This window comes from Puma concolor, chromosome C1 (genome assembly GCF_028749965.1).
Source record: "Puma concolor isolate L17-30 chromosome C1, mPumCon1.1.hap2, whole genome shotgun sequence".
NCBI classification, from domain to species: Eukaryota; Metazoa; Chordata; class Mammalia; order Carnivora; family Felidae; genus Puma; species Puma concolor.
This window is the reverse complement of record NC_141674.1, coordinates 89,210,806-89,235,925: the sequence shown is the minus strand read 5'-3', so window position 1 is coordinate 89,235,925 and position 25,120 is coordinate 89,210,806.

The window sequence follows — 25,120 nt, the reverse complement described above, 5'->3', positions numbered from 1 at the left end:
TCTTTTCCAATTTTGTTAAGTGTTTTTAATCATTAAACTGTTAGATTTTGTCAGTTGATATTCTGCTGTCTACTGACATGATCACCTCGTTTTATTCTTTACTGATAAAGTGTGTTGTATTAATTGAATTTCAAATGTTAAACCATCCTTGTATTTTCTAGATAAATTCCACTTGGTTGTGGCATAAAATTCTGTTTGTTTTTTTCCACCCTACTGAGGTATAATTGAATAAATTATAATATATTTTTTAATTTTCAAAAAAATTTTAATGTTTATTTATTTTTGAGAGAAACAGAGCACAAGCAGGGGAGGGGCAGAGAGAGAGAGGGAGACACAGAATCTGAAGCAGGCTCCAGGTTCAGAGCTGTCAGCACAGAGTCCAACATGGAACTCTAACTCACAAACCATGAGATCATGACCTGAGCTGAAGTCGGACGCTTAACTGACTGAGCCACCCAAGTGCTCCAAAATTATAATATATATGTATATTTAATGTATACAATGTGATGATTTAATGTATATGTATGCATTTGAAAGGCCTCCTACCGTTAAGTTTATCCATACATCAATCACCTCATATATTTATCCCCGTTTTATTTTGGTTTTTGTTTGTTTTTGTTTGGTCATTACACTTCAGTTCTACTCTCTTAGCAAATCTCCATTATCTAATACAGTATTATCAATTATATTCACTGTTATATATTAGATCCTCAAACCTATTCATCTTGTAACTGAATGTCTGTACCCTTTTTACAGGCCTTATTTCCCCCAACATCCTAGTACTAGATATGAGCTACTCTTTCTACCATTCTACTCTTCGCTTCTAAGAGTTCAATTTTTTTTCAAAGTCCACATACAAGTGATACCACACAGTACTTGTCTTTCTCTGACTAATTTCACTCAGCATAATGCCTTCCAGCTTCATCCATGTTGTCACAAATAGAAATTCCTTCTTTTTGAAGGCTGAATAATATGGTCCATTCTATCTATCTATCTATCTATCCATCCATCTACTTATCATCTATCTATCTATCTACTTATCTATCTGTCTATCTACTTATGCATCTATCTATCTATTGATTGATTGATCTATCATATACCTACCTCATATTTTCTTTACCCATCATCCATTTACAGACATTAAGGTTGTTTCCAACTTTGGTAATTATGAATAATGCTACAACGAACATGAGAGTACAGATATTTCTTAGAGATAGTGATTTAGTCCCTTTTGGATATATACGTACAACTGAAATTACTGGATCATATGGTGGTTTTATTTTTAATCTCTTGAGGAAACTCCATACTGTTTTCCATACTGGCTGCACCAGTTTACATTCCCACCAAGAGTCTACAAGGATTCCCTTTCCTCCACATCCTTGCCAATGCCTGTTATATTTTGTCTTTTTGATAAAAGACATCCTAACAGGTGTGAGGTAATAGCTCATTGCAGTTTTGATTTGCATTTCTTTGATGAATAGCAATGTTTAGCATCTCTTCGTGTAAGTATTAGGATTTGTAGGTCTTTTTGGGAAAGTATCTGGCCAGGTCTGTAGCTCATTTTTAATTGGATTAATTTTTTTAATTGTCTATTGAGTTGTTTGAGTTCCTTCTGTATTTTGTATGCCAACCTTTTATCCATATGTGGTTTGCAAATATTTTCTCCCATTCCATAGGTTACTTTTTCATTTTGCTGAATTCTCATTGTTTTGTAGAAGTTTGTTAGTTTGATATAGTCTCATTTATTTTTTCTTTTTTTGCCTTTGTTTTTGATGTCAAATCTAAAAAAAAAATAATAATAATTGTCAAAACCAGTGTCAACTCTTCTAGGAGTTTTATGATTTCAGGTCTTGCATTCAAATATGTAATCTATTTGGAGTTGAGTTTTGCATATGGTGTGAGCTGAGCATCCAGTTTCATTCCTTTGCATGTGGATACCCAATATTCTCAACACCATTTACAAAGAGACTGTCATTTCACCATTATATAGTCTTGGCTCCTTTGTCATAAATTAATTGGCCACATATTAATGGGTTTATTTGGCGGCTCTCAATTCTGTTCCATTGGTCAGTGTTTCCGGTAGTGTTACTGTGATCACTACAGCTTTGTAAGGTAGTTTGAAATCAACAAGTGCAGTGCTTCCGACTTTACTCTGGTTTCACAGGGTTGCTGTTTTGGCTATTTGAGGTCTTTATGGTTCCATATATATTGACTACAATATGCTCTCCTTTTAAACAACTTCCTTAATACAATGCCCAGTGGAGAGGGTTATGAAGTCTGAATTGCAGCCTTCCAAAAACAAGCTCAATCCAAAAAAAAAAAAAAAAGAGGGGGCGGCATGCCTGGGTGGCTCAGTCAGTTAATCTTCTGGCTTCAGCTCAGGTCATGATTTCACTGTTCCTGAGTTAGAGCCCCATGTCGGCTCTGTGCTGACAGCTCAGAGTCTGGACACTGCTTGGAATTCTGTGTCTCCCTCCTCTCTCTCTCTACCCCATCTCTGCTCATGCTCTGTCTCTGTCTCTCTCAAAGCTAAATACACGTAAAATTTTTTTTTTTTCAAAAAAAAACAAGCTCAATCCAAAATCCTGAATATATCTCTTCTTTAAACTAAGTATCTGTTCTACTTTTGCATGAAAATGGAAGAACATTGGAGCTGTCATCTTTGTCTACATTGATATCTTATTGGAGCTGTCTTTGAATCAATATCTTGCTTTAGTTTTTCAAGTTTTGTGTATGTTGGCATCAGACTAAGAAGACAATGTGTCTAGAACAATAATACACTGACCACTCTTATTCTCAAGAATCCATAATTCCTAGTGATAAATTTTAATAAGTCCCAACATGGAACATAATCTTCTTAGATATCAATGTAAGCATATGTCACAAGGACACTTTTAGGCATTTTTCTCCCAGTATATGGCCATCTCTCCCACCCCCAGGACATTCCTGAGCTAGAAAAAGTCCTCAAACTTTAACTAAACCAGGACTTTTACTAACAGGTCTTAAGTCTGTGTCCATATTAACACACTTTAATTATTCATAGAGACTTATTTAGTATTCTTCAAAGCTTTTTCCATGGACTGGTTTTCCCACAAAGTGCTAGTGGTTTTACTGCTGTTGTCATTTTTAACTTGGTTTCCAAGAGCAAATATACTTTGCAAATGAAGTTTAACAAAGTTACTTTTGTTTTTGTTTTACTGCAAAAATTATCAAAGTCTTTACTATGACACAGAGAGGAAAGAGATGAATTTCTTACTTTTTTCCTTGATTAAAGAAATCAAATTTTCTTGGACACAAAGCTGGCAGCGGTTTAATTGTGAATAAAGAAGAATAGTACTGTGCTCGCTTCAGCAGCACATATAAAGAATAGTACCTATATTAGTAAATTGCCCAGTCTAAAATTATAGCTCCTGTAAATCCTCTAATTACTTATAGTGTCTTCCCCCACAGAAAGGAAAAAAAAATATTGAGTACAATTTAAGAACTGCCTCTCATAGAAGAACAAAAAAACAAGAGATACTATGATCAGCTGAAGTTATTTAAAATGCTTTAACCCAGGTGCCTGCATGGCTCAGTCAGTTAAGTGTTCGACTTCGGCTCAGGTCATGATCTTGTAGTCTGTGGGTTTGAGCCCTGCATCCGGCTTGTGCTGACAGCTCAGAGCCTGGACCCTGCTTCAGATTCTGTCTCCCTCTCTCGGTGCCACTCCCCTGATCATGCTCTCTCAAAAATAAATAAATGTTGGGGCGCCTGGGTGGCGCAGTCGGTTAAGCGTCCGACTTCAGCCAGGTCACGATCTTGCGGTCTGTGAGTTCGAGCCCCGCGTCAGGCTCTGGGCTGATGGCTCGGAGCCTGGAGCCTGTTTCCGATTCTGTGTCTCACTCTCTCTCTGCCCCTCCCCCGTTCATGCTCTGTCTCTCTCTGTCCCAAAAATAAATAAAAAACGTTGAAAAAAAAATTTTAAAAAAAAAAATAAAAAATAAATAAATGTTAACAATAAAACTTAAAAAATACTTTAAACAACTTCCACATTATTGCCTGCACAGAGAAATTTTAGATTCCAAAATATAATTGTACCAATATACAATTTTTTGTTTGAACTTCTATTTCTTGTTTTATTTAATACAAAAAGTGTATTAAATTCCATATCCGCTCAATAAGATAATAATTTTTAAGCATACCCATTTATAATTTTTTAAAGTATGTGTTTTTTTAAAAAGCTCTAAATAATTATTTCTAGTGGCTCTAGATATTGAGGAATTAGCTGCTATATCTCAATAGCCTAAGAGAAATGAAAAGAAAGGACTTTTCATGAAGTTAAATTTTCTTGATGGAAAAGCATGTATGTGAAAATAGCTGCAAATATAAAATAAATTAAATTCCTAGTTGGAATTGCCTAATATATAAATAAATAAGGGGCTCTTAAAAATTAAACCATCATGAAGAAATCCCTCAATACATGTATTATGGAACATGGTGAGTTAGAGCTAATATTTATTCATGATCAAGTTTTCTGCATTGGACTACACAGAGGGAAAATGAGTTTCTTTTAAGACTTTTAGCACATAGATACAAATTACTCACTGAAATCATGGTAGAAAAGCATGATTAATGAGAATTGGTTTCAAATGTTTCCATATAATGGCTACATTCAGTGGATAGAATGGGGATAGTGGGAGTGTTTTAAATAAAAAAAAAAAAAAATGAAATAAGAAGATGATCATGAGCAAAATGACCAACATCCATCACTCAAAGCTGGTATAGTTTTGACTAAAAACAGCAACAAAAATTGAAGATCAGAATAATTTTAAACATGTCCCACTTTGCCTTACTGCATGGGTTCTTACAAGTCTTTGGGGTTATTTTGTTCATATCTATTGGATAATAGAATCTCTAATTCACAATATACACATTTAGTCAAAGGGTGCAGGATGTGACTGCAGGTGAGAAACTCACTAGTAACGCTCTCTGCACTACTGAAGTATAGCTGTAGCCCTAGACATTTTCAAAGTTGGAAGCTAACAAACCAGAGGCAGTGCGTATTTTTGTCACATATGATCAACAATTATAATAATATAAAGGCAACCTCAATATGGATTTCCAAGATAGGCTTTCCTCTCCTGTCAGCCTGTACTCATCTCTCTGGGCAGTAGGCCCTGATGGACCTTTTAGCCCCTTATCGATGTTCAACTATATTTCTCACCAACTAGAAACTACAAATAGATTTAAAATTTATTATAATCTTGATTAATATTATAATCTTTCTCACAAACTATTCTAAGTAAACAAATTGTAAGTTGTTTTCTCTCCCCCCTCTCTCATTTCATTTTTATTTATTGTTTTGATGTTGTTTGGGGATTCTACATTGTTACCAGTGATAGGGAAAATGGTGTATTCCAGCATATTATTTTAATGTAATATTGCTTAAAACTAACCTTTTGGTCAGGACATCCCTAAGCTTGGACAATTTAGTGGTACTTCAAAGTAAATGAGGAATCTCCAAAAGAGATATAAATGTAAAGCTTTGTTATAAAATGGGGTATAAATTTGTAGATAAAGCATTCATGATAGAAACTTAGCTTTTGTGAGGTGAATAGAATAAACATTATTCAATTTATTCAGAAAATTTGGCTTCAAATCCCAAATCAGCTAGTTGCTAGCTGTGCCTTAGGCAAATCACTAATGTTTCTGTGGTTAAGTTTAACTATGCAAAAATAAGTATAATGTGTTTGCCTGACTGACTTCTTAGTGCTGTTAGTATAATCAATGGAGGAAATAAATACAAAATCACTTAGTAAATTCTACAGAAATATAAACTACAAATTCTTATGAGCTTTGATTAATGTTTTTGATGAGTCAGCAAATTGTTTTCTTGTGCAAAGAGGTCTGAGATATATTTTTAAAGCTGACATGACAAGTGAGATGGATGCACGTATTTATCCCAGAGATGTCTCAATAAATCAAATGATAAATGTGGAATGATGGAATCTATTCCAGTGTGGCAACAATTTCCTTTAGACTATTGATTTATTTAAAGTAATTCACCATTCTTTAGGTACAAGATAGAGTTGAGATTTTGGAATCATCTTCCTACTTGCATAAGCACACTGAGTTCATGAGGGTGATGTAAGCAGTGTAGATAATTTCCTTTTCATTTTGTTTCACTTCGGGAAAATTCTTAAAACTTGTGTTATTTTTCTAAAGATTTTTGTAAATGAATTTACCTGAAATATTCCTTCCCACTAGAGTGACATGGTTCTAATAACTAATAAATAAAATGAATTTTCAGTATGTATAAACATTTTAAAGTGTTATAGATCAATTGGTATATCTGAATATTATTTGAAGTGACATTGCAAATGCTATTTTAGCTATTTGCTCATATTTGAAATACTTATGGACATTTTACCATAAGAGAAAAAATATATATATTAGAAAGAAATCATGAGGGATCTTATTGAAAGTAAATTCTGGGGGGTGCCTGGGTGGCTCAGTCAGTTAAACATCCGACTTCAGCCCAGGTCATGATCTCACAGTTTGTGGGTTCAAGCCTCGCATCGGGGTCTGTTCTGACAGCTCAGAGCCTGGAGCCTGCTTCAGATTCTGTGTCTCCCTCTCCCTCTGACTATCCCTGGCTCACACTTTGTTTTTCTCTCTCTCTCAAAAAATAAATAAACATTAAAAAATTTAAAAAAAAAGAAAGCAAATTATGGAACGCCAAATGATGAAAAAATGAATGCAATATCAGACCCTATTTCTTTGTTATACTATTAATTTCCGGTGTTGACATTTTACACTGCTGCTCATGGCTACTATTATTTAGAGCAATATATTTAATCACTTAATCTTTATTTTTAAATTACTTATTGCTATGTAAACAATATTCATCTGTGGATAATTAATAAAAGTATTTAAAATTGTGGCTTTTTTATATGACAGATTAAATGAATATTTAGAGGATTAAACTGAAATAAGCAGAAGAACTTGGTTAAAATACATTTAACTTTGAAGAATTTATAAGCCTAAAGGAATGCATTTCAGGCTTTAACTGAGTAGATATTACCTAAGCACATCAGCTATATCTTTGCCAGAGAGTAACAAAGGTACCATTTATTAGAACTAGAACAAAGAGAAGAAAAGGAAGAAGAGAAACTGACTTAGACATTCATTGCAAATTTCTTAGAACATAAGCTGAATACTAAAATGTGATAAAAATAGAGAGAGAGAGAGAGAGAAAGGCAAACCATAAGAGACTCTTAAAAACAGAGAACAAACCGAGGGTTGATGGTGGTGGGGAAAAGGGGTGATGGGCATTAAGGAGGGCACTTGTTGGGATGAGCACTCAGTGTCATATATAAGAGATGAATCACTGGGTTCTACTTCTGAAGCCAAGACTACACTGAATGTTAAATAACTTGAGAATAAATTAAAAACAAATGCTTTTCCTAAATTTTGTTTATTATTATTTAGAAATAGTAAGGCTTGCTTTCAAATGACCTACTCAGTAAACAGAAGCATGTTGTAAAACAATGAATTCTCTTTTGCACATAATATTCTATACCTGACCTTATAAAAAATAATAAGTAAAAAAACATGGCTTCTACACTTCTAACTTTATGTTCCAGTATGGACCAAATTAACTTCAATGCATATGAAAATTTTGTGTTAATAAACTAAAAAATAAAGAAATACACAAATACATGATGAGAAGGAAAGCTGACAAAAACAGATAAAAAAGAACCAACCAGATGTTGGAGGCTAGGCTGGATACTCCCTTTGCATGATGTTGGCTTCTATACTCTTGCTTGCCTCGATTAGCCGACTGCCCACATAGCACAACCCCCACCCTTTTTTTTTTTTTTCCCTTGAGTCCCTGCAATCCCGCCCGCCTGTGCAGCCGATGGAAAGTTTCCAAGTTCCCAGAAGCTGGCCAGGCATAAAGTAGGCCAGCGCCAGGGCTGGGGGCTCAGCTTTTGGAGGTGATTCTGCTGGGCCGGCACCGGTGCAGAATGAACAGTCTTTACTGATTGCCAGAGTGCATGTCGTTTGTCTCTTCCTGGGCGCCAAGTAACAATAAAAGATATAGAAATTAATGATTTTAATTATATTCTGTAACAGGTTAAACCAAATTTCAAAGGTAGAGCCAGAGGATGAGGACAAATACTAGAACCCTCTGGTGCAGACATAAAGCATGGTGTTCACAAAGAGATGTTCTTGGGCTTGCATTACCCCATGCAAAGTGGATTGCCACCAACAGAAGGATCCCACTCCCATGCTGCTTTATAGTCATAAGAAAATTACAAGGAGGTAGGAAGTGCCAACTGGTCATCTAATAATAGCAACTTTATGGCCAGAGTAGTGACTCAAGAGGCCTTTAGGGAGGACATCAGCTCTGGATGAATTTATACACCAGCACCACCATCAGCATGATTCTCTAAGCCAACACATTCATGTAAGCCAACTTCTTGAAAAGCAACTTGAGGTGGGGATGGTGCCATCTAGCTGGCAATAATTTAAGCCAATAAGGCTTTTTTAAAAAATGTTATGAAGAATGGTGATAAAGTTATTTCACTTCTGAAAAATAAACACGACATAGGATTACAAGTTGTGATTTGTATAGTTCTTCCATCAGTATTTGTAGTAACACACTGAACACTTACAAACCCAAATGGAAAAATAAGATACCCAGTTGGGATTGACACATCTAAAAATTAAGGACATAGAATACTTAACTGAGTAGAAATATTCTGTGTCCCAAGGACCATTTTGGTTTTTTTGACAATAATTTTTGTTGTATTCTGTTAAAATCAACATTTAAAGTACATTTATATTATACTTAAACTATTAGGTCTAGGTCAGTCTCTATAAATTATATTAAAGAATTAGAATTTAAATTTGGCAAGAAAAAACATGGATTCTTCTCTAGATTCTAGCCTCTGAAACAAGCCTCCAGCTTCATTCTTAGACTCATTTCTAGCGTGTGTTTTCTTTGCACAGTTACATAACACCAATGTTTTTTTTAAGCTCGCTCCAGATGAGTTGTCAATGACCAATTTGATTCCAATAATAAAGCACATATGCTTTACTATCACTGCTTTCTTTTCATTCAAGGAATAAAAATAAATGTGTGCTTTCAGTGTTATTTTGTCTATCCCAAACTTCAGGATGCAGTTCCAATACAAGTCAGTATGCTAGAACATATCAGAGGACAAAAGTGCAAAAAAATGTGACAATGACCTTAAAATATAAAGGAACTTAATATTTCCACTCTTCTTCATTTGTGTTAAATGTCAAATATTTCAAACTGTCCTACCTCCAATCTGCTCAACACACAGACTCCTATATAGATAGAAGCAATGAAGCAATGTTTGTTCAATTTGATCAAATATTGGAAGCATGACACTGCAGCACATTTAAAACAAAATACAATCCCTGTGGTGGCGTGGTCATCCCAACAGTTGTAGAGATATCAGATGTCAAAAGGAGTTCATGTTGTGCTTACTCCCTGGAATATTCTTTATTCTGTATTCCTGGCTAATTTTTCTCACCACTCAGTTTTAAGATTGAATATGTCCTCTATAAAAATCCTTCCTAGTTCCCTTTAGCCTCTCCTATTTCTTTGTTAATGACATTTATTATCATTTGTAATACTACATTTGTTTTGGTAGGCATTTTTATATCTATCTTCAACAAACTGCAAGCTCTGTCAGGTCAGCCTAATATATACATGTTCACTGTGGCTCATTCATCTCCTAGCAAGAGCCATGCACATTATAGACAGACAATAAATATTTTTGAACAAATAAATGCAGGCTTTAAGGGCTATACTGAGCATTTGAAAGGCCTTAAACTAGCATCTCAAGAGCTTGGGCTAACTCCAGCTATGTCAAGATATAGATACTGACTTTGCTAGGTTAAGTTGAAGAATATTTAGAAGAATTCCAATATTAGATGAGATGTCTGTCTCCTTGTGACAAACAAAGGTTGATTTAGGGTGTGAGAATGTAACCAATGTATCCTTCTGAAAGGCTGACTTTTTTTTATTTGACTTAGCAGACAAAACAGAATATGTCCTTCAAATGTATTGAAAAACCAAGCCCAAGAGAATGATACCATTCTCATTTGGCCTTGTATTCTGCCCTCTTTTTATCCTTGGAAACAGGAATATTTGAGAGTGTAAAAGGATAAGAATGTAAGAGTCTTTGCTGAATTCAAAGGGACATCTTTAGATTTTCAAGAATAGAAGGCTTCTGCAGAACTTCTTAGAGTATTTGTTATGTGTTAGTATGCAAAACTGGTAAACTTCTACCAACTGTACTACTTTGATTTTGTGTAATGTAAAAGCTGTTTTGCATGACAAATTACACTGTTGTAACCAATATTATAATTAGGATAGAAAGCAGATATATTGTATTCACATTTACAAAAAAGCTACAGAAGATTAATTACAGTCTATTAAAATTCTAAGTTCATCATCATTTAAAGTTTCTTTCACTTGATGTCAGAATGGAAAGCTTCTAATACATTGGTGAGATGAATCTAGCATGAACTAATCTACCATGCTGAACCCATTCAAATTTAAGGACCCAAATGTGTTATAAAGCATAATTACTTGAGAGTTAAATCTTAAGCAAGACAGAAATCTAAATTAAAGTTGCCAAAAATTATATGGACACAGAGAATACAATTAGGGAGAATCTATACAAATAAGGTCATGTCTTTAAGTGGTCCAGCATCCCCCGATTATATGATTCATGTTGGTTACTATAGTTTAACTTGGATTCTTCTAAATTAATTTTTAAGGCATTGAAAGGTATACCCATTTTCATGTGCTTAACGTATTCATTTTATATTACCTTTTATGTTAACTGGCAGATGTCACAATAGAGTGTCACCTGAATCTTCTAATTATGCATGCAAATGAAGGGAATATAGCAAGAATATTTTTCATAATATGAGTACTTGATGTCACTTTTTGATTTTTATTAGGCTAATTAATATAATTGCATACAATACCATTTGTGACATAAATTCCAAATACCAAGCTGTCAATCATTTAAATATAATGTGATCATATGTTTTGGTTGATCTTTTCCAAAACCACCATCTTAGGTTTAAGAGCTCCATTTGCCTTTTTTTGAAAACAACAGATTGGTGTTCTTTCAAAGGTAATCATGAACGTCTTCCATGTGAAATATAGCATGATTAAAACAAGTGGGGTAAAAACTGACGGTGATAAATAGTACTTCAACATAAAGAAAGCTGTTCTGAAATCAAATCTTCAACTGCACTTTTCAGGTTAGGTTTTGAAAATTCTGATTTGCTTTCTTTATGCAAACAGAATAAGGGGCAAATTAAACCTAGTCTGTCCTTCTTAGCTGAATGTAGTGAATTAAAAACACAAAACAAAAAAACTGTGTCACAAGCACTTCACAACTTTTCTTTAATACTCATAGTCTAATTTATCTTGGAGTAATTACAGCTCAATGATTAGCTAATTAGGAATAGTCATTATCATTTTCATAGGTTATTTGTAGGGTATTATGTCTGATGATTTAATATACATTGTGTTATGAGCACTCCCCTGCAAGTTATATGCAGATAGAGCCATAGGAAGATGAAAGCAAATATCATTTCATGACCATGAAAATAACTTGATTTTTGACCAGAGTTATGAGTCTAAGTAAACTCACAAGTGGTAGAGTCAAAAGAATAAAAAGCAGCTTTAGACTTCAAAAACATATGAGCTGTATTAATGTAAAATTTTCTGGTTTCCTACATTGTTCTCACTAAATGTGCTTTTGTTTTTTATGAATTTTAGAAACTTTTTACTTGTATTTTAATGCTAACTCAATGAAGAGTAATTACGTGATGAAAGAAAGAATTCTGAGTGTTAGGAAAAAATTGTTTTGAGATTTGGCTTCACTATGTGGCTAGTAGGCAACTTCTGGTAAAATGCTTAACAACTGCACTCATTAACCTCATCTCAAAATGTGCCAAATAGCTTTTCCTCTCTGTCTCAGCATGGGTCATTTTAAAGTTCAAAGAGAAAATATGGATCGATTATGTAAATGTGTCTGTGCACATTATATCATTTGGCCCACAATCTAAAATTCAAGATAGTATCATTATATATAAAAGAATCAATACAGCATTTATCTATCACTATGCTTGGTGTTGTCTTAGATTCCTGAAGAGTACATTTAAAATAGACTCTAGGAGCACCTAGGTGGCTCAGTCAGTTAAGCCTTCAACTCTTGATTTCAGCTCAGGTCATGATCTCATAGTTTGTGAGGTCAAGCCCTACATGAGGGCTGCACTGTCAGTGCAGAGCCTGCTTGGGAGTCTCTTTCTCTCTCTCTCTCTCTCTCTTTCTCTGCCCTCTCCTGCTCATGCTCTCTCTCTCAAAATAAATAAAACTTTAAAACAAAGTAGACTTGGGGCGCCTGGGTGGCTCAGTCGGTTGGGCAACTGACTTCAGCTCAGGTCATGATCTCGCAGTCTGTGAGTTTGAGCCCCGCATCGGGCTCTGTGCTGACAGCTCAGAGCCTGGAGCCTGTTTCAGATTCTGAGTCTCCCTCTCTCTCTGACCCTCCCCCATTCATGCTCTCTCTCTGTCTCAAAAATAAATATTAAAAAAAAAAAGTAGACTTGAAAGTAAATATTACAATGAAAGATTTAGTAAGAATTGGGTGATAGAGAATTAAAATCACATTTGCTTTAATTTTGATCTGAGATTTCAGGGGTGCCTGGGTGGCTCAGTAGTGGTTCAGGTCGTGATCTCATGGTTTGTGAGTTCCAGCCTTGCGTGGGGCTCTGTGCTGACAGCTCAGAGCCTGGAGCCTGCTTCAGATTCTGTGTCTCCCTCTCTCTCTCTGCCCCTCCCCTGCTCATGCTCTGTCTCTCTTTCTCTCAAAAAAAAAAAAAAAAAAAAAATTAAAAAACATTAAAAAAATTTTTGATCTGAGATTTCAAATCTATTTTTTCCAGTGGGTCATGTATTTTTAAAAATAAACATGGACATAAAAAGTCAGACACTGTGACATTTTTCTAACCTGTTTATTTTTGTGACTCAAATAAGAGTAGGTCTCCACAGTCAGTATCTATTTTTAACAGGAGATGAATCTCAGCTTTATCATCAAAATAAAAGATACACATATACACATGTGCATATGGCATTTTAAAAGATTGATGTAAAGTATAGATATTACTGAGGGTTTTGTGATAAATGAGAGAGAAAATTATCAAACGCCAAATATTCAAACATACCGAAATGTTTTTAAAGATACGTAATCAGTCTCCTTACGACTCTCCCCTCCTGCCTACACCACCAATGAAAATTATTATTGAAAATTTCCCTTACCTATGATTTCCCCTTATATGGTGATGTCATCCTCCTCTCCTCCAGTTTAGCTTACTTTCAGCTATGCCAATAGGTGTCTTTCTTCTCAGAATAAAACCATCAAACAAAAGATCTTCTTCGGAAGTACGCACATTGAAAGTCTGAGAGGGGCGCCTGGGTGGTGCAGTCGGTTAAGCGTCCGACTTCAGCCAGGTCACGATCTCGCGCTCCGTGAGTTCGAGCCCCGCGTCAGGCTCTGGGCTGATGGCTCGGAGCCTGGAGCCTGTTTCCGATTCTGTGTCTCCCTCTCTCTCTGCCCCTCCCCCATTCATGCTCTGTCTCTCTCTGTCCCAAAAATAAATAAACGTTGAAAAAAAAATTAAAAAAAAAGAAAGTCTGAGAGAATTATAAATAAAACTTACTAAAGATTTTGAATAGAGATGGAAGACAGAGCATATACAATTTTCTCCTTGCCTAGCACTAATTCACAGAAATGACATTAAGTAAAAGTAGCCAAAACAATATTATTGCCAGACAAAATAAAATTGAAGGTGGAAAGCATAACCAGGAGGGGAAGAACAAATTCCACAAAGAAGTAATCTCTAAGGTAGCATAGTCATGAATCTTTAAGTAGCTAGCAACATAACTTTGAAATATACCAAAAACTTTTAAAAATGAAAGAACAAATTGATAAAGCTACAAACATATTGGAATTTTTTTTTAATTGTTTAATGTTTATTTATTTTTGAGAGAGAGACAGAGTGTGAGCTGGGGAGGGGCAGAGAGAGAAGGAAACAGAATCCGAAGCAGGCTCCAGGCTCTGAGCTGTCAACGGGGTCAAACCCACAAACCATGAGATCATGACCTGAGCTGAAGTCAGACGCTTAACCGACTGAGCCACCCAGGCGCCTCCATAGTGGAATATTTTAACATAACTGTCTCATAAAACCAATAGGTTAAGTAGATAAATAATAAGCACAGTTAAGATTTAATTAAATAATTAACACATTTGACCTAATGTAAATATATAGATTTTTATGCCAAACAAAAGAAAAAAATCACAATAATTACAAATTTACTTGAAAAAAACACTATATAGCTCAAGATATTACTAGAAACAAACATGCACAAATAAATTTCACTAACCAGAATATATTAGAAATGAATTATTGACTTACACTAAGGATAGCAAAACTTAGAGGGGAACAGATATGACTTTTTTTTCCTTCTAGATACATTACCTAATAGTTATCAAACTTTGGGCTTGGAAGGGGTAAAAAGAGACCTGAAAATTACTTGTGAGTAATTTTAAAAATACAGAAATAAGAATGTGCTATGAGAATTTGGGCTGGTAAGGGGAGGTAAATCAACAGAAAAAAAAAAAAGAACTCTGTGTAACCATGTTTTCATTTGTGAGTATTAATTTTTGTTTTTATAGTCTTCTCCTCTGAAAAAGAAGAATGCCCTTGGAGCACTGTAATTTGTGTAAGTTAATTGGATTTTTTCAATATAGTATTCAGAGGACAGTGTCATGAAAATAAATTTTTATTTAGAATAGGTGTCTTCCAAGTGGAAAATTAAAAGTATGTAATTGAGATATAAAACTGTCATGAATAAGTAAACCAAAATACTCACAAGAAAAAAATGTTAATCTTTTTTGTGAAATCCTGTTTTCAAGATAAATGCATGTGACTTTGGTCTGGGTTAGTCAAGTATTTACATGTTTAGTACAAATGTCTATTTTTTTTTTTTTTTTTTACTTTAAAAACCATCATTTTCAGGTGATCCAAAATACACCGAGGAGGTCTTGAGATAACTTCATCAAAGTGTAAAATAATTGACCTCTGTGTTAGATATGTTTAGGGAAGAATTTAACATTAATGGCATAAACTAACTAAAATTAAAGGGAGAGGCTGGCAGTGAACCTAGATTATATAAGGTTACACATCTCATGGAAAGAAGATCTGTTTTCTGGCTTGACTTAAAGTTAGCTTCTCTAGTTTATAAGCTGAAAGGGTGAGTGAGAGTGAGAAAGGGAAAGGTAGGTCTTAAATGTTTGATAAAATTAGTTCCTTAACAGATTACTAATTGTTTTAAGTTTATTTATTTTGAGAGAGAGAGAGAGAGAGAGCGAGCGCAGGGGCAAAGAGAGAGGAAGAGAGAGAGAATCCCAAACAGGCTCCACACTGGTCCCTGACACGGGGCTGAACTCATCAATGGTGAGATCATGACCTGAGCCGAAATCAAGAGTCAGAGGCTTAACTGACTGAACCACCCAGGTGCCCCAAAAGATTACTAATTATAAATTTTTTCATATTTTAAAAACTATTTTGCAAAGAGCTATGAATTTACTTTCAAAGGAGAACATATTTAAAAGATGAAATAGAAGGTAATGAGACAGGAAAAATGAAGGACTCCATAAGTCATTTCCTTCTTTCCTTCTTTCCCTGCTTCTTTTCTTGTTAGGACCTGCACCCCACTTTACACATGCCTCAGAATGCATATAGTGTATGGCATCCTTGTCAGGGACACGAAGTTAATGATTTCTTTAGAACAGAGAACACCTAAGGTAAGACCAGGTGAGAATGACCAGGTGAAGCTATCATGTGTGTATTCCTGACCAGCAGCTTTAGACTTCTCAACGCCAAGGTCTTCTTACTCCAGGTACAAACACCTAGGTCTTTGTCTTTGTTCTAGCTAGCTCCTGGATTCCTGAGAGGACATGTACACTGGACCCACAATCCTCAATAACTCACCCACCAGGCCCTGGACAAAGACAAGACTCATGCTCCTTTTCTTTCCCTATCTCCCAGATGGTCTGTCTGTATCTGCCTTCCCTATGTCTTCAAAAAACCCTTTACTCACTTCCTGTTGCTTTGCATTTTATCCATCCTGCAAGAAGCCAAGGACCATCTTGGCTGGTCCTGTGAAACCCTCTCTGGGTTCTTGGACCTGGCCTCAGTAAATCCACGTGAGAACCACTTTTATCAGGAACTACAGCTGTGCACTGGGAAAGGCACAGTGGCAGACCACAAAACAGGGCTGATGCCTAAACCACAGCAACATAACCTCTGAGCATTGTCCCAAATGAATCACAGTCTGCAAAAGATGGCATAGACTTCTCGTGTATTGGTGATAGGTGGTTTTCTCAGAATTGACAGTATAATAGTCCGGGTATGGAACTATTCAAAATCTGAAGGAAGTGATGTCTCTCATGCTTAAATACAGATGTAAATTATACATGGAAAATTTTAACTTCTAATATTACCATCCCTCAAAAAGATGTATAATTTGAAAGTGTTAGTTTCCTAGAGATCATATGGGCAAAAGCATCTATAACTAACAGGCAATTAAAAATAAATTATCATTCTGCTCTGGCCCAATGTGTAATAACAGAGACAAGATTTTACCTTTCACCTAAAACAAAGAAGAAACCAAAAAAATATATTGAATAATCATTTTCAAGATGCTAGGCATTCCACAACAAAGCACAACAAACCCTGAGAGAAAGGGAAATCATACTGTAAGCCCTCAGATAGCCTCACCGTATGGCCTTAGAGAGTTTTTGGGACTCCATTCAAGGAGAAAGAAGCCAGGCAGAATCCCACAATTTCCAAAGGTGAAATGGGAATCTGGGGAGGACAAAGAAACTAGAATATGCAGGAAAAACACTGGACAAGAGAAAAATGGAAAGAGGATACTGACAGGGAACTGAACAGAATTTCAATTGAAGGTTCAGCTGAGTCTGATCAGTACACATACATGAAGAAACTGCAGGGAAAGGATCACTGGAATGATTAGGGGGAAAGATCTTGGAATTCACACAGGATGATAATAGCCCCTGTTCCCACAAACCACGGTAGAAAATCTCACAATATACAGGGTATTGGGTAGAACACAAAAAATGCTTTTGCATCAGGAATGGGAAAAAAAAAAGCCTCACACTGAAGGCTGGCCTGGCATAACCAAGTAAGTTATAGAATAAAGATCCAAAAGGGTCAGGCATTTCCAAATATTTTTACCACATTCCAGAACAAAGGTCATGAATAGTTATAGTACAAAAAAGTAAAATTCTCAATGATTTATTTCCAATAACAAATTTCCAGGCATTCAAAGAAACTGGAAAATGTAAGTCATAATGAGTAGAAAAATCAATAAATCTAAACTGATCCAGAATTGTCACATTTGACATAATTAATAAATGGGGACATTAATATACCATTATAACTGATTCCATATGTTCAAAAAGCTAGAGAAAAACTGAATATGTTAAGTAGAGACAGGGAAGATATTAAAAATCCTCTAATGAAATGCTAGAGATGAGAAGTATAATATATGAAATAAAAAATAAAACTATGTGGGATTAATGGCAGAATAGACATGGCAGAAGAAAAGATAAATGTACTTGAAATTACAGTGCCAGAAACTATCAAAAATTAAATGCACAGGAAAGTCCCCTGGGGGGGAAAATACATATAACATCAGTGATTTCTAGAAAGACTTTATGAAGCCTGATATACATCTACTTAAAGTAATGTAATATATATATAGTAGAGGGAGAGGGTAACAAAACAAAGTTTGAAGGAATAATGGTACCAAAATGTCCAAAGATGATGAAAACCCACAGAGCCAATTAGTTAAATAAACCCTAAACAAAAGAGGGAAAAAAAATTTAAAACTCTGTAGCAATGCATCTCAATCAAGTTGCCTCAAACCAGTGATAAAGAGAAAAATCTTAAAAACAGCCAGGGGTAAGGGAAGAAAAATGCATTATGCACAGAGGAATAAAGACAAGAATGTCAGCAGATTTTTTTTGTCAGCACAATACAATCCAGCATGCAACGAGCAAGATCTTTAAAGTACTCAAAAGAAAAAACAAACAATCAATTCTATACCCAGTGAAATATCTTGATAACATGAGGGCAACAGAATTTTTCAGCATGGAAACACTGACAGACTTCATCATCAAGAGACCTTCATTAAAATGTACTTATAGATTAAAATAATTATTTTAGGCAAAAGAAAGTGATATAGGAAATAAATCTAGATCTCCATAAAGCATGAGGAATACCAGAAATAGTAATAACATCAATAAAAAAAGTCTCATATTAGTTAATTTATTTGAAAGATAATTGACTAAAGAAAATAATAAAAAATGAATTGTGGAGCTTATTACCTATATGGAAATAAAATAAAATGTGTGACAAAATAGCACAATAGCCAGGAGGGAGGAAATGGAAGTATATTGTTGTATATTTGACTATACAAGAATCACATAATATCACCAGAAGGCAGATTTTGATAAATGAAAGTTACATATTATAAACATGACAGCAACTACTAAATCAACAAAACAAAGCACTCTAATATGCCAACGAAGGAGATTAAATGGAATCGTTAAAAACATAATTTTAGGGGTGCCTAGGTAGCCCAGTTGGTTAAGCATCCAACTCTTGGTTTCAGCTCAGGTCATGATCTCACAGGTTGTGAGTTCAAGCCCTACATTGGGCTCTGTGCTTTCAATATGGAGCCTGCTTGAGATTCTCTCTCTCCCCCACTCTCTCTCTGCCCCTCCCCCACTTGCATGCACACACTCACTCTCTCTCTCTCAAAATAAACAAAAATTTAAAAAAACACATAATTTAAAAGAAAAAGGAAGAAAATGAGGAAATGAGAAAATAGAACATATGGAACAAATAAAAAACAAATAGCAAGATTGGAGGTGTAGATGTAACTCTATCAGTAAACACATTACATGTACATTGTCTAAGCACAATTAAAATAAGATTGTGAGATCAGATTTACAAAAAAGCAAGACTCAACTATATGCTACCTGCAGAAACCTCACTCAATATAAAGATCTAAATAAGGTAAAAATAAAAGGATAGAAAATGTTATGCCATGTTAACACTAATCACACACAAAAAGCCTTTAGTGGCTATATTAATATTAGGGAAAAATGAGGTTTTAGAAGAAAGGCTATTGTCATAAATTAGGAAAGTCATTTCCATAATCATGAAGAATGAATATAATAATCCTAAATGTTTATGTACCTAATAACAGAGATTCAAAACATATCAAGCAAAAAGTGATAACACCAAAGGCCCACAATTATAATCATATATTTCAATACCCTTCTCTCAATAATTAATAGGACAAGTAGAAATTAAGAGTATAAAAGAATTGATCAGCACTATCAACCAGCTTGATTTAGTAGATATTTGTAGAGCATATCATCTAACAATGGCAGAATACCTATTCTTTTCAAGTGCAATAAACCATTTGTCAAGGTAGACCATTTTCTGGCCCATAAAATAAGCCTTCATAAATTGAAAATTATTCAAGTCGTGTAATGTATGTTTTCTGACAACAATAGAACTACATTATGAAAAAAACAAAAAGTGATCTGGAAAATTTATAAATATTTGGAAACAACAAAAATTTTATATAATCCATGAGTCTTAAAATTGCTGAAAAGAGAATTTAAAAATATGAGCTGAATGAAATGGAAACACAGCATATCAAAATTTGAAGTGTGCAGCTAAAATATTACATAAAGAGAAATTTATAGGATTAAATACACGTGTTAAAAAAGAACAATCAGTAACTGCAATGTAACTTTAGAAACTAGAAAAAGAAGAGAAAATGAAACCCAAAGTAATTAGAATGACATAAATAATAAAAAAATAAGAGAGAAAATCAATGCATTACAACATAGAAAACAGTGGAGAAAATCAGTAAAACCAAAATCTGGTTCTTTCAGAAGATCAGCACAATTAATAAAACTCTAGCCATACTAATTCAAAAGTAATATGGGTTGACACAAATAACCAATATCAGGAATGAGAGTCATCACTACAGGTACTACAGATATTAAATGGTCAGTAAAGGAATGGGATGAACAACTTTATGACAATAAATTTGATAATTTAGATAAAAAGGACAAATTGCTTGAAAGATACAAGCTACCAAAGCTTACTGAGGCAGAATAAATTGGTGTTTTCTTATTAAACATGAACAAATTCACAGTTAATCAGACAAGTCCTCTCTGAGACTATGATGGATCAGGACAAAAAGGAATTTAAATCCTTAATTATATCAGAACATAGTAAGAAATGTAAACATTGTTTAAATCACAAAATGATCAAACTTCTCCCTATTGCACTAACTTGTGTTACTACTGCTTCTTTACCTGAATTATAGATACAGATTATCCTGGATAGTAAATAAAAATCTCTAAAACACCTAATCAGAGACTTGTCCTTACTTATTGGGAATTAAAATATAATTATCTTTGGGGCACCTGAGTGGTTCAGTTGGTTAAGCATCTGACTCTTGATTTTGGCTCAGATTATGATCTCAGGGTTTGTGAGTTTGAACCCCACGTCTAACGCTCCACATTGACAGTGCAGAGCCTGCTTGGGATTCTCTGCCTCCCTCTGTTTTTGCCCCTCCTTTGCTTGTGTTCTCTCTCTCTCTCTCTCTCTCTCAAAAATAAATAAATGTTAAAAAAATTATCTTAGTGCCTACAAAAATTAAGTGTTAAGAGAGTTTTATGCAAACATAAAACCTGTATTCGTCCTTCTAATAGTATGAAAATTTTTGGATATTATATGTATTACTTAGGGTAGGCTAAAATATTTAAAGTTTCAGTCATAATAGATACTTATTCCTTGCTTACATACAATCATACAGGTGCATTCAGGATGCTAGGGGCTCTGCCAACATCAAATGGTATCCTTGAAGATCTTAATAGATGTTGTTTCCATTATATCAGCTGAACAAGAAAAAAACATGGAGGACCACATATAGGAAATATTTATGCTCCAAGCCATAGAGTCCTGCATGTCACTTCTACTCACATTCTACTGGCTAGAATGCTGCTTCGCACCCATCCTTAACTGTAAGCAAGTCTAGGAAATGAAGCATAGCTATTAAATCGACAATAAAAGGAAATGTGTTTTGCTTATCAACTCGGCTGCACTAGGCATGCTACTGATTTTTAAAATTTTTTCACTTTTATATTCAGAAAAACACATAAGACATATGTAAGGTTTAAATATAATTTCAAAGGGAATACTCATATATTCATTACCCAAGTTTAAAAAAACAAAGAAAGGTGTCAGATATACCTTCTGTTTACTCCTCGATCGCAACGTTCTCCCTGCTCAAGTAACTATATCTTGGCTCCTGTGATCATGTTTTCTTTGTTTAATTGTTTTTGTTTAAGTGTGTTAATTCCTATGATTGTGTCCCAAAAAGTATAGCTTTGCTCAGTTTTAAACTTTATATAAACATCGCCATTTCCAACCTTTACATAAACATCACAACATAAATATTGTATGCTTATTTTTCTCTACATTATTTTATGAGATTCATGCATGTTTTGGTGAATAGTTGTTGTTTGTTCATCTTCATTGTTGTATTCTATGTCATTTTAAGAATATAGTCCATTTTATTTCATTCTGTTGGTCAGCTAGTAATTGTTTCTGGTTTGGAACACTTACAAACAAAGTGGCTATGAACTTCCTGTACCTGCCTTCTGGTGCATGGTGAAAAAGTTTCCCTACCCAACAAAGGAATTGCTGAACCGTATGGTATATTTACATTCAACTTTACTAAATAATGCCAAACTAGTTTTCTGAAATAGTTGCAATAGTACATGTTCCTATCATGGTATGAGAATTCTCATTTTGCCATATCCTTGACAATAGTATCATTTTTTTTTTAACTTTTGTAGATCTAGTGAGTGTGTAATTATAGCTTATGTGGCTTCAGTGTGGACTTTTCTCATTACCAATGTGTGTTTTCCTGAAGAGCAATGAAGATGAATATCATTTGACATATTTATAGATCATTTGGAGTTCCATTTTATTCAAGTGCTTATAGAAATATTCCACCATTTTTCTGATGAGTTTTCTTCTCCTCATTAATATGTAGGAATCCATCGCATATTGTAAGATTTTTGTCAGTGATATGTGTTGTAAATAGTCTTCCATTCAGTGATTTATTTTGTACTTATCCTTTAATTTTCTTTATAACCTCTTTCGATGAACAGTTTTTATTTTTCTTCAAAAGTAAAATGAGTAATGAGTCAAACTCATTGCTGCTTTGTGGCTGGTGCTTTTCTGAGCTCTACCCCATTGTATTTGATTATACCTTAATTATTTTCAGATTTATAATAATTTTAGCAAACTAGTAAGGCAAACCCAACCAACCGCTTATTACTGGATTTGTTTTAATTCTTAACTGCTAAAGCTCTTACTCTCAACATCACTTTCTGCATTTTTCAGAGGAACTTATCAAAATGTTTCCTTGCACCGTTCTCTGGCACAATTCTCCAACTTATTACCTATGATACCTCTTATGTTCCTCCTTATAGCACTAACCTTTGCTCTAGCAGGTCTCAAATGATGGCAAGGGTCTATTTGACATGATCCATGCACAAACACACAAACACTATCTACATTATTCAGTTTGGCCCATAAAAAAATACAACACTTTTTTCTGCCAAACTCTAGAAGCTCTGTCCTTCCTTCATGTTCTCCTATCAGGGCAGTTCCAACCAGTTCTGAACTTTATACTTTCTAAAGTCAAACATTCTACTCTGAATTCCAGAGAATAGATTTTTATATACTTCAAACCATTCTCTTCAAAGCCCTCTTGCCCTATTTGCTTTGGGATGAAGGCCTCGCTGGAGAACAGGAAAAATGGATGCACACGCCTAAAATCATAGCATTCCAAACAAACTCTCCAAGGAAATTCTCACTACCAATCTTTCTTTCTGATTATTCTTTATCCCTTTATATAACCTGGAGATAGGTTCAGGGCTACAGGTCTCAAAAGCAGTTTAGGGTAACTGGAATCTCAATAGATTATCTGGGACTTCTCTTTGGCATATAAAAATATTTAACCCCCACTTCTCTTTGGAATCGCTATCCAAAACCTCAAGGCATACAAGGTCATATTTAGCAATATACTTTTCCTGTATCATTTGAGATTGTTAGTTAAAAGCGTTAACATATTACTTGAGATATAGTCAGTTGAAATTAATTAAGCCTATAATAGGTCATAAGACAATGTTTAAAATAAACATGTTTAATATAAACCCAAAAACATATCTACTAATGTAGATTTTCACTTGATTTTAATTACAGAAAAAAAATTTTTTTGACACACTTTGGTTAAAAACATAACCAGCTCCTGAGTAACAAGTAATTTGAAACACTTTACAGTCAAAGTGGCTCTTGTACAAATGACCTAAAGTATTAGGTCTTTTTTGTAGCATAGCTGTATTATCCAGTCCAATTAAAATAACTTGAAGCCTCTATTTTCCTTAGTGTTATTACTTGTTTACATATTATTACTTGTTTCCACACACTATCCTGTTTTCCCTCATTTTCCAAAAATATGTCCCTTTCACAACACCATAACTCTGGACATTCCTCTGCCCAAAAGTCTCTTTTACTTCTTGTTTAATACATATTTACACTAAATCAAGCATAGATGTTATGGCTTCTATTTGCCCTCTCTCGACTTACTAAATAAGGATTATTTACATTATTGTTGATGTCACAGCCCTAAATTCATTATCTATTATAGCACATAACAGATTATATTATTAATTATAACAATTTTTTGTTTCTCTTGTTAGACATGGATTACATACTCCCTAGAGCAAAGCTCCTGGGATATAATTAATTCCTAAATGAATATTAAATTAATAAATAAAAGTATCATATCTTCTCCATATGAAGGCTAGATAGAGTTATGGTGACTAATATCAGGTTTTCAGTTCCAGAACAGGCAGCATAAGACACAGCAGCTCAAAGTATTTAAAGGCAGAGAATAGTGAGAAGTCTGTTTTCATTTGTATTTTCTAGGCCACAAGGAAAAAAGATATATTGAGATATTTCTAGTGATAGGGTTTCTTAGTAGATAAAGATACAAATATAAGAAACAAAGACAGTGTCTCGAGTCAAACAGTTCCCCTGAAGAGTCAAAGCCATAAACTGTTGCTATTTTGGATTCAACAGCAATTGTAGTGGTTCAGCAGTAATTTCGCTAACTCAGCTGTGACTCTGGTAACCCAATCCATTTGTCAAGGGGACACCTAGCTCTTACTACTCTAGTGACCCCATGACCCAGCTCCCCTACCTCTGATTTGTTCTAAATCTGTTTCTCTGTGTACTTCTGCTGCTTAAATTCTTCATTCTCCCTAATCGGCTTCTGCATTGCCTGTGCTTTTTTTTAAAACCTAGATTCTAAATTTCTTAAAATAGTATCTTACAGAATTTTTTCCAACAGGTAGAATGCTTATACCAGGTAGCTTATAGCTACTGGACTTCTTGCAACAAGCCTGGAGATGTTTCCCTTTACCACATTATCATTGTTAATCCAATTAGTTTTGATCAATATAGCGAGATTAAAAGACATAAGTAGGCAGAATAAAGAAATAAAATGTTTATGTCTACATATTTAGTTGGGGTTTCTTTTAGTTTTATTTATTTATTTATTTAGAGAGAGGGAGCACGCACAAGTGAGGAAGGGTGAGAGAGAAGCAGAGACAGAATCCCAAGCGGGCTCTGCACCATCAGCACAGAGCCCAATGCAGGGCTCCAACTCACGAACCATGAGATCATGACCTGAGCCAAGATCAACGTAGAACATTATTGAGACAATTGAAGAAAATTGAATATGCATGATAGTAGTAAACTGTTAATTTCTGCATATATGGTAATGAAAGTGTGGTTATATTATATGATGTTCTTATTGTAG